Raw genomic sequence first — 16,020 nt, forward strand, 5'->3', positions numbered from 1 at the left:
TTGAGTCTTCTCTGTGGCTGTCTTACTGGTTTAGCTCCATCCTCTAAATTTATTCGATGCATACATGTGGATGGGCTAATACCAGGAATGTCTGCCAGGGTCCAGCCTATAGCCTTCTTATGCTTCTTGAGAACAGATAAAAACTTCTCCTCTTGCTCACCAGCAAGGGATGCAGATATAATTACTGGAAAACTTTTGCTATCATCCAAGTAAGCGTATTTTAAATTTGATGGCAGAGGCTTCAGTTCTGGTGTGGCCGGCTGGATAATGGTAGAAGGAGATGGTTTCTCAGCCTGTACCTCATAAAGAAAGTCAGAGGTATGTGTACTTCTTGAAACATGGTTAGTTCTATCTGACTCTATAAAATCAATCTCAAGAGGTAAAACACCACCAGACATGCAATCAATATCAATTTCAGATGCACTCTCAACATTAAATTTAGATCTATGATCAAGTACAATTTCAGACTCAATGCATGAAGAGTGAGAGGCTTGCAGATTAGAATAAAGATCAGTCATGTATTCATCAACAACATGATCAATTATTTCAGCACAAAATACAGAAAGATCTTCAGATGGGTGTTTCATAGCATCTAGAATATTAAAATGAACAGTTATATCACCAAACTCCATAGATAGTGTGCCTGCATATACATCTATCTTAGTTCTAGCAGTTTTCATAAAGGGTCTGCCTTGAATGATGGGGACTGATCCTTGAGAAAATCCCTCCTCCATATTCAAAATATAAAAATCAACAGGGAAAATCAGTTCACCAACTCTAACTAAGACATCTTCTATGAAACCAGCAGGATAGACAACACTTCTATTAGTTAAATGAATTACCACATCAGTTGACTTTAAGGGACCTAGAGATAGAGAATTAAAAATAGACAGAGGCATAACACTAACAGAAGCTCCTAAATCTAGCATGGCATTGTCAAACTTACTATTCCCTATAATACAAGGTATGCTGAATGTACCTGGATCTTTACATTTTTCAGGGATTTGGGGTACAGATTTACCAATCAATGCGAAGACATTTCTTCCCATGCTAATTCGTTCACTTCCTTTAAGCTTTCGCTTATTAGTGCACAACTCCTTCAAGAATTTAGCATATCTTGGAATTTGCTTTATTGCATCCAGCAGAGGTATGTTTACCTCTACTTTTCTAAATGTTTCCAAGATCTCTTTCTCTGCCTTTTCCATTTTTTTTTGGGAACTGCTCTTGGAGGGAATGGAAGAGGGATATGCTGCTTCTGCAAATCAGAATTACCAGTGGAAGATTCACCTGCACAGAAATTGTTAGGTAACTTACTCTTTAAATTTTTGTCATCATCTTTTTCTGGAGTAGAGTGAAGTTGGGCAGGTTCATTTGCAGATGAGGAAGGTGCTACTGGTTGAGGTCCTTGACACTGCTTTCCCGACCTCAATGAAATGGCACTCTCATTTTTGGGATTCTGGACAGATTGAGAAGGCAGCTTGTCAGAATTCTGGGACTGTTGTTGATTTAATTGTGTAGCCAATTTTCCCATCTGGTTAGTTAAGCTCTGAATGGAGGCTCTGGTCTCTTGTTGAAACTGCATGTTTTGCATAGTCATTTGCCTCACAAGTTCTTTGAGGGAAGGTTGCGGAGGAGCCTCAACTTTTTGCTGTTTCTGGGGCTGTTGATGTTGTTGGATTGGTGGAGGAATGTATGGTCTGCTTGGGCCAGCAACATTTTGGAAGGAAGGAGCAGGCTGCTGTTGTTGTTGTTGAGGGCTAGACCATCTAAGATTAAGGTGATTCTTCCATCCGGGATTGTATCTGTTGCTGGAGAGGTCATAATTATTCTGCTGTGGTTGATTTTGTTGTTGAGGTTGAAGAGGTCTATTGTAATTGTTTGCAGCATAAGCTTCAGGCTGCTCAATTGCTCCAGGTTGCTGCATGGAAGGGCAAAGGTCTATGTGGTGGTCGGCAGAGGAGCATAAACCACAGACTCTTGTGACAGGTACAGATTTCTGATTCAAGGCTAGCTGGGTTACCAGGTTAACTAAGGCATCTAGTTTACCTTCAAGCTTCTTGGTTTCAGCTGCTGTAGATGAATTCGTGGCTACTTCATGCACTCCTCTAATGACTATAGCATCATTTCTGGCACTAAACTGTTGGGAGTTGGAAGCCATCTTCTCAATTAAATTTTTGGCTTCAGCAGGGGTCATGTCTCCAAGGGCTCCACCACTGGCAACATCTATCATACTTTTGTCCATGTTACTGAGTCCTTCATAAAAATATTGGAGAAGAAGCTGCTCCGAAATCTGATGGTGAAGGCAACTGGCACATAGTTTTTTAAATCTCTCCCAGTATTGATATAGGCTCTCTCCACTGAGTTGTCTAATACCTGAAATATCCTTTCTGATGGTCGTGGTCTTGGAAGCTGGGAACATTTTTTCTAAGAATACTCTCTTGAGGTCATCCCAGCTCGTGATGGACCTTGGAGCAAGGTAATACAGCCAGTCCTTTGCCACTCCCTCTAAAGAATGAGGAAAAGCCTTCAAAAATATGTGATCCTCTTGGACATCTGGGGGTTTCATGGTGGAGCAGGCAATATGAAATTCTTTCAGATGTTTGTGCAGGTCTTCACCTGCAAGGCCATGAAACTTTGGAAGCAAATGGATCAGTCCAGTTTTAAGAACATATGGGGCATCCTCATCAGGGTATTGGATGCACAAGCTTTCGTAGGTGAAATTAGGTGCAGCCATTTCCCTTAGAATGTGTTTGGATGGAGAAATTTAAAATTCTGAGAGATTTTAAATTCTAAGAATTTCAAATACTTCAATTGAAATTCTTTTATTTTCAAAATTTTGTGTTTGGATAAAAAAATTAAAATTATGAGAATGAAAAAAATGAATGAAAAAAAAAGAAAATATAGTTGATGTGCTAGTTATATGTGTTCCTCTATGCTCACACCCGATCGATATTTTAGGACCTCAGACGGAGAAGACTGTAAGAAAAGAATTTTAATTTCTCACCTTTTAGAAGGAAATTGAAATTCCAGATTTTTAGTTGTTTAAAATTCTGTTTTAAAATTCCAAAATTTTAAATTCTTCATAAAAAGCATTCAAACAATGAATTCTAAATTACAGAAATTCAAATTCTCTGATATATTACTTTCCTCAGTTAAAATTATCTATCCAAACGCAGTCTTAGAGTCCTCTCACGGGGTGGAGGTTGTGCCATGTTCTCATAATGTTCAAAATTATAATGCTCAAAATCAGGATGTTCAAAATCACCAATAACAGAATGCACAGACTCACCAGTAATGGAATGCTCAAGATGATCAAAAGGTACAAAATGATGCCTAACTAATCTATGAAATGTCGTATCTATGTCAGGATCAAAGGGTTGTAAGTCAGATGGATTTCCTCTAGTCATACACTACATTCAGCATGCACAACTAGTTGCCTTCTCATGTAAATAAAGGTGTAGGTTTGAACTACAGCTACCCTCAAATGATATCCAAATGACTTGAAATTTTGTGAGAAACCTTATAAAATGATGAGAAGATAGCACATAAAATTTCAAAAAAAAATTCAAAGTCTAACTATGGAAGCTAAAAATGGCAGGTTAAGAAAAATAAGTGAATAAAACTTGAAAAATAAAAAACTTTTGACAGAATCACTTTTTTTGGATGATGGAAACCTCAGCCAGCCTATGGCATGCTACCAAGGCGTAGGAAATTTTTTTCTACCCCAAATACATATATAATAATTGCGATTCTGATAACCGGAGCAAAAGTTATGGCCGTTTGAAGTTTTGACAAAAATAAAATTTGCTACTTTTTTGGAACTTTCAAATCTGACCAAACTAAAGGCTCTAGCTATTTTTCCCACAAAATATAGATTAAAAGAAGTTACCACAAAAAAATTCAGCCAAAAATAACAACTCTAGCTACTAAAACAAAAAAATCCCAAATAATTCAGCAAGGGTGGTCGCTAAAATCCGTCACTACATGATTTCCACTACTACTCTGTTTTGCCGCAAGCAAAAGTGGTCGCTAAATCCGTCACAAAACACTATTCACAACAAAACACCCAAAACTGAAACAGGGGAAGCGCTTAACAGAAAAACTAAAACAGAACACACACTAAACAAAATACCAAGACACTAAACGACACTAACACACACACACTAACACAACACTAACAATTAAACATAAAACATGAAAGAATTAAACACTAACACGACACTAGCTATTATGAACCTTTGGACACTGCTCCCCGGCAACGGCGCCAAATTTGATCGAGGCCGTACCCAAATCAAATAAACATTAAAATGCAGTAACTAGGAAGTGATCCTAGGTCGTTTCCCAACGAGTAATGATAAACCAAATGTTCATAATATACTTGCAGTAACAGTAACGATTGGGGGGGGGGTTGTTTGTTTTGTGAAATAAAGAACAAGCGAACTAGAATGCAAAATTAATAGTATTAAAAACGAGTTGTTTCCTCTGATTCAAAAGTCACTATCTTTTCCTAGGTTATGGAGAATTCGTCCCTAACAGTTAACCACTTAATCCAACCCTATTTTAATTTACTAAGCGAAAACCAACTTAGGGTTGTCAATACGTGATTAGGCAACACATACACCAATTAACCCTTCGTCCATTAAGCATTAATGCAAGTTAGGCTCAGAGGCAATTAATCGAACACGAAGCGTGCATAGATTAATATTAACGAATGTGGGTTAATTGGTGAAGGGAAAACTGCCAGGAAGCTACATTATAAACAGAACCTCGAAGAGAGTTAAGCTTCGTTCTCAGAAGGAAACAACACCAGAAAATTAGCCTTCCATAATTTCAACGAAAACAGAGAACATAAATGAAACTAGGAGCAGAAACGTAAATAAAGATAAGAGCATAAAACGTAAATGAAACTAAGAACAAAAAACGTAAATGAAACTAAAGGCAGAAGAATAAACAAGAACGAAATTGTAATTAGAAGCAGAAAATGAAAAATTGCATTACGTGAACAGTAGCATTAGAACAGAAAACATAAAACCCTTAACCCTATGCTCTGAATAATAGTCTAACAGAATAGCCTTGCATGAATCCCAAGGCTGCTATTTAGAAGAGTCACTCAAAATCACTGGGCCCTATTACATTATTCTGGCCCAAAATGAAATAAACACTGAACCACATAAAATAAAATTGCAATCTCCTAATTAGAAATTAATTGAGGTAAGCGCTGCTTTATTTGCCCTCTTCAAGTCCACAACCAAAATCTGGATTAAGCCCAATGTTTTATTAATTCCTGAAATTAGATTAAAAACATCAAATTAGCTAAATGAGCCCAAATAATAAAACTGCCTAATTAATTTGACAATTAAGACTAATCAGTAATTAAAATGGTGCAAAAAGGGTTTAAGAAATAGAAGAAAATGATGGCACATCAGTAGCATAATTGATTTGTGCATCATTCAAGACTTTGCTGGCATAATAGATGGCATGGAAACCTCTGCCCTTTCTCTGCCCAAGTACAGCACCTACGGCATAGTCACTAGCATCACACATCAATTCAAACTCTTGCCCCCAATCTGGTGTTGTAATCACAGGGGCAGATACTAGCCTGGTTTTGAGAGCATTAAAAGCTTCCAAACAGTCTTCATTAAATGCAAACACAACATCCTTGTTCAGTAAATTGCTGAGTGGTTTGGCAATTTTTGAAAAGTCTTTAATGAATCGCCTATAAAACCCTGCATGTCCTAGAAAGCTTCTCACTCCTTTGACATTTACTGGAGGAGGGATGCTGAGTGGTTTGGCAATTTTTGAAAAGTCTTTTATGAATCGCCTATAAAACCCAGCATGTCCTAGAAAGCTTCTTACTCCCTTGACATTTACTGGAGGGGGGAGTTTCTCAATGACATCAATCTTTGCTTTGTCTACCTTAATTCCTCTCACAGAAATTTTATGCCCCAACACAATGCCTTCTTAAACCATAAAATGACATTTCTCCCAGTTAAGCACCAAGTTGGACTCTTCACATCTCTGCAACACCCTTTCCAAATTCGATAAACAACAATCAAAAGACAAGCCAAAGACAGAGAAATCATCCATAAAAACTTCGATACATTTCTCCACCATATCGAAAAAGATTGCCATCATACACCTCTGAAAAGTAGTAGGAGCATTGCATAAACCAAAAGGCATACGCTTATAAGCGAACACACCAAAGGGGCAAGTGAAAGTTGTCTTCTCTTGGTCTTTAGGATCCACTTCAATCTGATTATAGCCAGAATATCCATCTAGAAAGCAATAAAATGATTGCCCTGCGAGTCTTTCAAGCATTTGATCCATGAAGGGAAGTGGATAATGGTCTTTCCTAGTGGCGTCATTCAATTTCCTGTAATCTATGCACATCCTCCACCCGGTGATAGTCCTTGTGGGAATTAGTTCATTTTTTCATTCTTAATTACTGTCATACCTCCCTTTTTGGGAACAACCTGCACAGGGCTAACCCACGTACTATTTGAAATTGGATAAATGAGTCCTGCTTCCAGCAATTTGAGTACTTCATTTCTTACCTCTTCTTTCATAACTGGATTCAGTCGTCTTTGGGTTGTCTCACTGGCTTGTAACCAGCTTCCATGTTAACCTTATGCATGCAATAAGATGGACTAATACCTTTCAAATCAGAAATGTGTCATCCAATAGCTGATTTGTGCTTCTTCAAAACTTGTACCAGATGATCCTCTTCTTCCTTCCTCAAAGAGCTACTAATTATCACCGGTTTGGCTTTATTTTCCTCCTAGAATACATATTTCAAGTGTGCAGGCAGAGTCTTCAATTCTACTTTGGGTTTTTCTGTTGGCCTACTGCTATTCAATTCTTCGAACACTGCATGTCGAGTAGACTTTTCCCCTGCACCATCTAATTCTTCAATACAAGCCTGCACCTCTTCTTCCTCTTCCTTGGTCAGACATTCTACATGGTTATTCAATGCTTTTTCCAAAGGAGACTGTAGTACCATGGCTGTAGCTGCTAATTCTATCTCCCGTTCCACCTTTTCCACATAAAAACAGGCCTTCTCATAATTTGAGTGCTTCATTGCTTCAAATAAGTCAAATGAAATTTTTTGATCCTCCACACTCAATTCTAGTTTACCTTTCCCCATATCTACTACACAACTGGCGGTTGACATGAAGGGACGTCCCAAGATCAAAGGGATTTCAAAGTCCTCTTCGATGTCCATTACAACGAAATCTGCAGGAAAAGTAATATGCTTAACTCGAACCAAAACATCCTCTATCACTCCATACGCCCTGGTGATGGAGCGATCTGCTACACATAGAGAGTGACATTAAATTTATACTAGCTCCTAAGTCAATAAGAGCTTTGCCAACAGACACGGCACCAATAGAGCATGGTATAGTGACACTTCCAGGATCTTTGTGCTTTGGTGGAAGGATCCACTGAATCATAGCACTATAGTTTCCCTCCACTACAATTATGTCACCATGGATATACTTGTTCTTTCAGGTTAGCATATCCTTCAAAAATTTAGAGTAGAGCGGCATCTGCTGTAAAGCTTCTCTGAAGGGCATAGTGATCTCCAACTTCTTGAAAATGTCAAGAAACCAAGCAAGATGTCTTTCCTTATCCTTCTTAAAAGCTACCAATGAATATGGCACCTCTCTCCCTTCAGTTGGAGCTGCCTCTTTCTTCTTTTCCCGAGCCAACTCACTTTTAGTTTTTCTCCTCTCTTCTTTCTCTTTTTCATTTTTTTCATTTTCTTTTTGTTTTTGTTTTTGTTTTTCTTTATTCTCCTCTTCATTCACACTTATTGGTGTCTCTTTTTCTTGGTCATTCTCTTCATCTTCCACCTCCTCAAGTTCACAAAAAGGGTCCACCGGTTCAGGTGTTGGTTCAATTATCAGCTCCTGTTTGTCTTCATCCACCATCTTTTCATCCTTTTCTTCTTCAGCCATGGTTGCCATCCTGCCATGGGTCATCACAACTTTACACTCTTCCTTTGGATTATTTTCTGTATTTGCTCCAAATTTGCTGGAAGAGCTGTCAGCTATTTGCTTAGCTAACTGCCCCACCTGGATCTCCAGATTTTTGATGGCTGACTCCGTGCTCTTATGGTTGGACATTGAAACCTGCATAAACCGAGCAAGGCTCTCCTCCAACTTTTGTGGTTCTCTAATATAGTCTAGGCCTTTGTTGTTGAGGCCTATTAGATGGTCCACCTTGCTCTTTGTTGAATTGATTGCCAGGGTGGGCTCTCCATTGCCCTTGCTGCGGATTAAAATTCAAACCATGCTGAAAACCTGAGTATCCGCCTGCATTATAACCTTGTCTGGGATGATTCCCCATATAATTTACTTCATGAGCATTTTCATCAGTGGAAATACATAAGCTAGACTCATGAGCACCACCACAAATAGTACAACCTGTAACCTGCAAAACAGTAGAAAGTAAAGGTTGACTAGCATTTAATTGAGTTGACAACTTACTTAGTGTTTCAGTTAGAGCCTCAAGCTGCATGGACAACAACTTGTTCTATGCCAACAAAGCATCCTATGATGATACCTCAAGAAAACTTCTATTGGTGGGAATATGTGTCCTGTCACGAAAGAGCGTGATCACTAGCAGCCATGTTTTCTATTAATTCCATGGTTTTTTCAGGAGTCTTCAACTTAATTTTACCTCCTATAGAAGCATCAAGTAGTTGCTTCGACTGCGGCCTTAACCTGTCAATGAAAATGTTCAGCTGTATAGGCTCAGAGAATCCATGCGTGGGAGTCTTCCGAAGAAGACTACGAAATCTTTCCAGAGCCTCACTCAAGGATTCATCTGGAAATTGGTGGAAGGAAGAGATGGAATCCTTTCCCTCTGCAGTCTTGGACTCCGAGAAATATTTCTTCAGAAACTTTTCCACAACTTCATCCCAAGTCCTTAAGCTATTACCTTTGAATGAATGTAGCCACCTCTTGGCTTCTCTAGATAGTGAAAATGAAAATAAGCTAAGCCTAATAGCATCCTCTGGCACACCAGCAATTCGCACAGTGTTGCATATTTCAATGTATGTTTCTTGGTGCACGTAAGGATCTTCATTTGGCAATCCATGAAACAAATTGCCCTGTATAAGCTGAATCAAAGAATGTGGATAGGTAATGTTCTGTGCTTGAACCTCTGGTTGCACAATGCTAGTGAAAAACTGCGGCACTATAGAACTTGAGTAGTCTTCAAGGGTTACTATTGTAGGTTGCTCATCAGCCATTATGTCAGCTTCAGACTGCAGTTTCGGATTCCTTTGTTTCTGGAGACAACTCAGAAGATCGAGGTTCCTCTAGAATTGGTACTGCCCTTTCTTGCAAAAAATTTCTCTGCCTTTCTGCGTTGTTTCTTCTACAAGTAGTTTCAATCTCCAAGTCCAAATCAACCAAATCACCTGCAAAAGATCTACAGCGCATATAAATCACTAGCAAAAAGTGTGGTTAACCAATTCAAGAGAAAAACAAAAACCTTTACGATCACAACATAACAAAAACTAAAACCCTGCACTCTATGTCTAGCAATGCAGTTATTTAGCCCTGCTCTATCCAGTTCTAAGGATTAATCTATTTTCCAATGCTAAAAATCCTAACTTTACACACCAATGGGTGATCAGACCAAAAATATGCAATAATTAAGTGCAGATAGAAGCAATGAACACATAAAACAACTTTAAATAGATAGTTAAGAATTTACATCAAGTTCCAGTAGAATTTCCCAACAAAGATACTTAGCCTTCCATCACAAGGCAGCACCTTTCAGCTACAAGATGAGGGTTTAAGAAGAAAATAATAGATTACACAGTGGTGGGGATGTCTCCTCCACCTCTAGGAACCTAGAAATTACTCCTAAACCTAAAATCCTCTTGAAAACTGAGATTTTTGGCTTCCTTGCTTTTTTTTGTGCCTCTGTTACGCTCTCTCTTCTTCTTCTCACGCTCTTGAGTTTTCCAACTTCAGCCTTAAAAAGGGCTTTCTGACCTCGAAGGCTCGCTTAGCGCCATTTTCACGCTTAGTGCGAGTTAGTGAATATCCGCTAAGCGAGCTGGGCACGCTTAGCACATGAAGAGACAAATGCCTCGCTAAGCGAGCTGATGACGCGTTGAGCGCACATGTGCTTCTCAGATTCTCCCAACCCGCTAAGCGGGCTGAGTGCCTCGCTTAGCACATGACTCACACTAAGTGCACAGGCCTCGCTTAGCGAGACACCAGCTACTGGTTTTCACAAATTTCATCCTTTTTACTTGAAATTGAAGTTGAAACATTCACAATGTTGGGCATTTCTACTGAACAAAATTAAGCTAAACGTAAAAATATGTACAAACCTACAGAAAGAACCATAAATTGGGGAAAGACAAACATTTTATAACACTTTTCTATACAAAAGTTAGTCATAGATGACGACTAACAGATAGGTTCAGTGGTGGCAGTAGATAATTGTTAGTTGTGAGAAGGTGGAATTTGAATTTGAAGGTGGTTGATATTGAGGTGCTTGGGTGGGTACAATGTTGATATTAAAAGATAAGCAGGAATTGTGAGAAGGTGGTATTTGAATTTGAAGGTGGTTGATATTGAGGTGCTTGGGTGGGTACAATGTTGATATTAAAAGATAAGCTGGAATTGTGAGAAGGTGGAATTTGAATTTGAAGGTGGTTGATATTGAGGTGCTTGGGTGGGTACAATGTTGATATTAAAATATAAGCTGGAATTTGAATTGTTTGTTGGAATTGGTGGAGGTTGGATTTGGAAGATTCGGTTGTGAATTTTGAATTTGAGGGTTATGGATCATGTGTTGTTGACTTCAAGTGGAGGAAAACGAAAGAACATCTTCAATGAATTCAACATGACGGGAGGTGAACAACTTAGACTCTGAAAGATCATAACAAAAGATATGCACTTTGAGTAAGATTGTAACCTAAGAAACACATGGTACGGACTTGGTCTGAAGTTTGTTAGTTGTATATGGAGTGAACCAGGGAAAACAAAGATAACCAAAAGCTTTTAGTTTACTATAATTTGATGGACGATGAAACAAGACTTCTAATGGAGACTTTTCGTTTAGTGTGAGAGAGGGCATCCGATTGATGAGACACGTTGCGATTTACAATGCATAACACCAAAACTTGAGTGGGAGGGATCCATGGTTCAAAAGACAATGGGTTGTTACGACAATATAGCGATGTTTGTGAATGTATGTGTATGATGGTCTTGATGATGCCAAGACAAAAGAAACACAAGTTTTATTTTAAGTCCAAATCAAGACCAAGAAAACAAAGATCAATAAGAAAGCTAAGTCTTAGTCTATCGTTGTTAAAAGAGTCTCTTAGTGATTGCAAAGCTTTGGCCTCACAACATAGTTTTTAAATGGATTATAAAAAGGTTTTAAAATATTTTTAACATTTTCTGAAAAAGGCATTTTCCCACTAGCAATCAATTACAAGACATTGTAATCGATTACCAGAAACAAAATTATTTTAAAATTTTTTTTCAGAAAGTTTGAAATTTGAAATTTGAAAACTGAAAATTGAAAATTGAAAACTGTGTAATCGATTACCACTTGTCTGTAATCCATTACCAGTAACAGAACTACAAAAAATCAAATTTGAAAGCCATGACTTCTCATTACATAACTGTGTAATCAATTATCAAAGAGTTGTAATCGATTACCGGTGAGGAAATTTTAAAAGTTACTCTGAAAAGTCACATCCCTTCATAAGTTTTTGAAAAGCCTCCAATGGCCTATAAATATATGACTTATCTACAAAAGTCTTGAGAGTTTTTCAGAACCTTATTGTCTTATCTTATCCTCTCAAAAACAAATCATTGGCCAACCACTTGAAAATCAATTAAGGATTCTTCTAAGAACTTCATCTTGTATCTTTTTCTCTAAAAGAGAGAAAAACATTTGTACTTTCTTTAAAAACTTATTGAGATCAAGAGGTTGTTTGTCTCTTGAATTGTGATTTTCCTGAACACAAAGGAAAGGAATCCCTCGGGTGTTCAGAAGTTGTAAAAAGAATTGTTACAAAGTTAGTGGAAATCTCAAGTGGGTTGCTTGAGGACTGGAAATAGGCACAAGAAGTGGCCGAACCAGGATAAACTGAGTTTGCATTCCTCTCTTCCCTATCTTGATTACTTTATCTTGCATATTTTATTTATCTTGCACACTTGAAGTATTTTGTGGATATAACTTTCATCTTCATCTTCAATATTCTTAACATATAGATTTAAAAGGGGATTTAGAATTCAATTAAACGAGAAATTTTTTTAACTTAATTCACCCCCCTTAAGTTTTTGAGGCCACTTGTCCAACAAGTGGTATCAGAGCTTGATTCTTGTATAAAGTTTAGAAACTTCAAGAATAATTATGGCCTCATCAAACTTCCTATTTCCCGAAGGAAACTCCATAGACCTTCTATATTAAATGGTATGGGTTATCATTACTGGAAAACCCGCATGCAAATCTTCATAGAGGCTATAGATTTAAACATCTGGGAAGCCATTGAAATCGGTCCTTACATCCCTACAATGGTAGTAGGAAATGCAACTATAGAAAAACCTAGGGAACAATGGGATGAAGAGGAAAGAAGAAAGGTACAATATAACTTAAAGACTAAAAATATAATTACCTCTGTATTAGGATTGGATGAATACTTTAGAGTCTCAAATTGTAAGAATACAAAAGAAATGTGAGATACATTGCAAGTAACCCATGAAGGAACAACTGATGTAAAGAGATCTAGAATAAACACCCTAACACATGAATATGAACTTTTTAGAATGAATCAAAATGAAACCATATAGGATATGCAAAAGAGATTCACACATATAGTTAATCATCTTGCATCATTAGGAAAGATATTTCCTAATGAGGATCTCATTAACAAAGTACTAAGATGTTTAAGCAGGGAATGACAACCAAACATAACTGCAATTGCAAAATCAAGAGATCTCACTAACATGTCTCTTGCAACTCTTTTTGGAAAGCTTTAGGAACACAAAATGGAACTTATGAGACTAAACCAACATGAATAAATGACAAGAAAAAGAAAGGAATTGCACTTAAAGCCTCATCTTCTATCCAAGAAGAAAGTGACAAAGAGGACTTGAATGAAATAAAAGAAGATGATGATTTTAGTTTCTTTGTAAACATGTCTCTTGCAACTCTTTTTGGAACGCTTCAGGAACATGAAATGGAACTTATGAGACTAAACCAACATGAATAAAATGACAAGAAAAATAAAGGAATTGCACTTAAAGCCTCATCTTCTATTCAAGAAGAAAGTGACAAAGAGGACTTGAATGAAATAAAAGAAGATGATGGTTTCAATTTCTTTGTAAACAGATTCAATAAGTTTCTAAGGAACAAAGGAAATCAAAGAAGAATAAACTTCAATTCAAAGAAAAGAGGAGAAGATTCATCTTCTGTTCCAAAGTGCTATGAATGTAATCAACCTGAACATCTGAGAGTTAATTGCCCTAGTTTCAAGAAAAGAATGGAAAAAACTGACAGGAAAACCTTCAAAGATAAGAAAGCAAAGAAAGCTTACATCACTTGGGAAGATAACGATATGGATTCATTCAAAGAATCAGAAAATGAAGTCGTGAATCTAAGTCTCATGACCAAAAACTATAAAAGCGAAGAAGAGGTAAGATCTTCTAACAATAACTTATCTATTTCCTTTGAAGAACTTCAAGATGCATTCAATGACTTACATAAAGAATCAATCAAACTTGCCAAACTAGTTTCATTTTCTAAGAAAACTATTTCAAATTTAGAAAAGGAAGTTTTGAAATTAAATGAAGAATTAGAAAATCTTAGAACTGAAATCAAAACTTTAAAACCCATTAATACAAATCATTCTTCTACCATAAAATTGATACAAGATAGTAATGAAGCATCTAACTCATGTAAAATGTTGTAACAAATTTAAAGAAGAAATCAAAGATCTGAAAAATTCTCTTGCCAAATTTACCGTTGGCAAAAATAATTTAGATATTATACCAGGAAAGCAAAGATGTGTGTTTGATATGGCTGGATTAGGATATAGACCTGACAAACAACAAAAATTATATAAAAACTTCTTTGCATCTACTCAAAAGAAAAGAATAGTTCTCCTTTCTTGACATGTTTTTACTGTGGTAAGAAAGGACATAGTGCATCTACATGCTATTTTAGGAAAAATAGTAATAATATTAAAATGATATGGGTTCCAAAAGGATCTTTTATCAAAACTAACATTCAAGGACCCAATAAAATTTGGATACCTAAGTCAAAAGTATGATTATATGAATGAATGACTCTTTGAAGAAAAATTGGTACATTGATAGCAGATGCTCTAAACACATGACGGGAGATACATCAAAGTTTACTCATATTTCTCCCAAGAATAGTGGACATCTGACTTATGATGACAACAACAAAGGTAAAATTCTTGGAGTTGAAAAAATAGGTACAAATCCATCTACCTCCATTGAAAATATTTTACTTGTTGATGGTCTCAAGCATAGTTTACTAAGTATTAGCCAATTATGTGATAAAGGCTTTCTAGTATCATTTGATTCTCACAATTGTTTTATTGAAAATAAAGATGACAAGAATATAAAACATAAAGGATATAGAACTAATAATGTATACATGATAAATTTAGATAAAACATCAAATCATGTTCAATGTTTTTTAAGCAAAGATAATGATTCATGGTTATGGCATAAGAGAATTGCTCATATAAATATGGAACATTTAAATAAATTAATTTCTAAAGATTTAGTAATCGGGTTACCAAAACTCAGATTTGAAAAAGATAGATTATGTGATGCATGTCAAAAAGGAAAACAAGTAAGCGTCTCTTTCAAATCAAAAAATATTGTTTCTACCACTCAACCCTTACAACTTTTGCATATGGATCTCTTTGGTCCTTTTAGAATCATGAGTTTTGGTGGAAATTACTATGCCCTTGTTATAGTTGATGATTATTCAAGATTCACATGGACATTATTTCTTACTCACAAAAGTGATGTTTTTCATGCTTTTAAGAAACTTGCTAAACTAATTCAAATCAAGAAAAATCTTAACATTGGATCATTAGGAGTGATCATGGAGAAGAATTTGAAAATAAATATTTTGAATTATTTTGTGATGAAAATGGTATTGAACATAATTTTTCTGCACCTAGAACCCCTCAACAAAATGGAGTTATTGAGAGGAAAAATAGGTCTTTAGAAGAAATGGCCAGAACTTTGCTAAATGATACAAATCTTCCTAAGTATTTATGGGCTGAAGCTATTAATATTGCATGTTATATAATGAATAGAGCTTTAATTAGACCTATCTTAAAGAAAACACCATATGAATTGTACAAAGGAAGAAAACCAAACATTTCTCATCTTCATGTTTTTGGATGCAAGTGTTTTGTGTTAAACAATGGGAAAAACAACTTAGGTAAGTTTGATGCAAAATCAGATGAAGGTATATTCCTTGGCTATTCCCCAAATAGTAAAGCTTTTATAATTTAAAACAAAAGAACTATGATTATTGAAGAATTTATTCATGTTGTTTTTTATGAGACTAACCCTATAAGGTCAAGAAAGGAAACACTTGATGATATTACAGATTCTTTAGAAGATATGCACATTCATAAGAAAGGGCACAAAGGCAAAGGAAATGGAAATAATGAAGACTCTCAAATTGATGAAATTAAAACAAGTACAGATACAAATCTTCCAAAAGGGTGGAGAACTTCAAGATATCATCCTCTTGATAATATCATCGGTGACATATCAAAAGGGTTAACAACTAGACATTCTCTCAAAGATGCATGCAATAATATGGCTTTTGTTTCTTTAATTGAACCTAAAAACTTAAATGAAGCCATAATTGATGAACATTGGATCATTGCTATGCAAGAAGAGTTGAATCAATTTGAAAGAAATCAAGTATGGGAATTAGTTGATAAACCTAATGATCATCCAATCATAGGAACTAAATGGG

General features: G+C 36.3%; 1 non-coding gene across 1 annotated transcript; it reads left to right on the forward strand.

Annotated features, from left to right (window-relative positions):
- Positions 1-2,288: 2,288 nt before the first annotated feature.
- On the forward strand, positions 2,289-2,395 carry LOC114407910. Its single transcript, XR_003665721.1, has one exon. It is a non-coding gene; the product is annotated as a small nucleolar RNA R71 (small nucleolar RNA).
- The last annotated feature ends 13,625 nt before the right edge of the window (positions 2,396-16,020 follow it).

The sequence above is a fragment of the Glycine soja genome, chromosome 3, assembly GCF_004193775.1.
Source record: "Glycine soja cultivar W05 chromosome 3, ASM419377v2, whole genome shotgun sequence".
Taxonomy (NCBI): Eukaryota; Viridiplantae; Streptophyta; class Magnoliopsida; order Fabales; family Fabaceae; genus Glycine; species Glycine soja.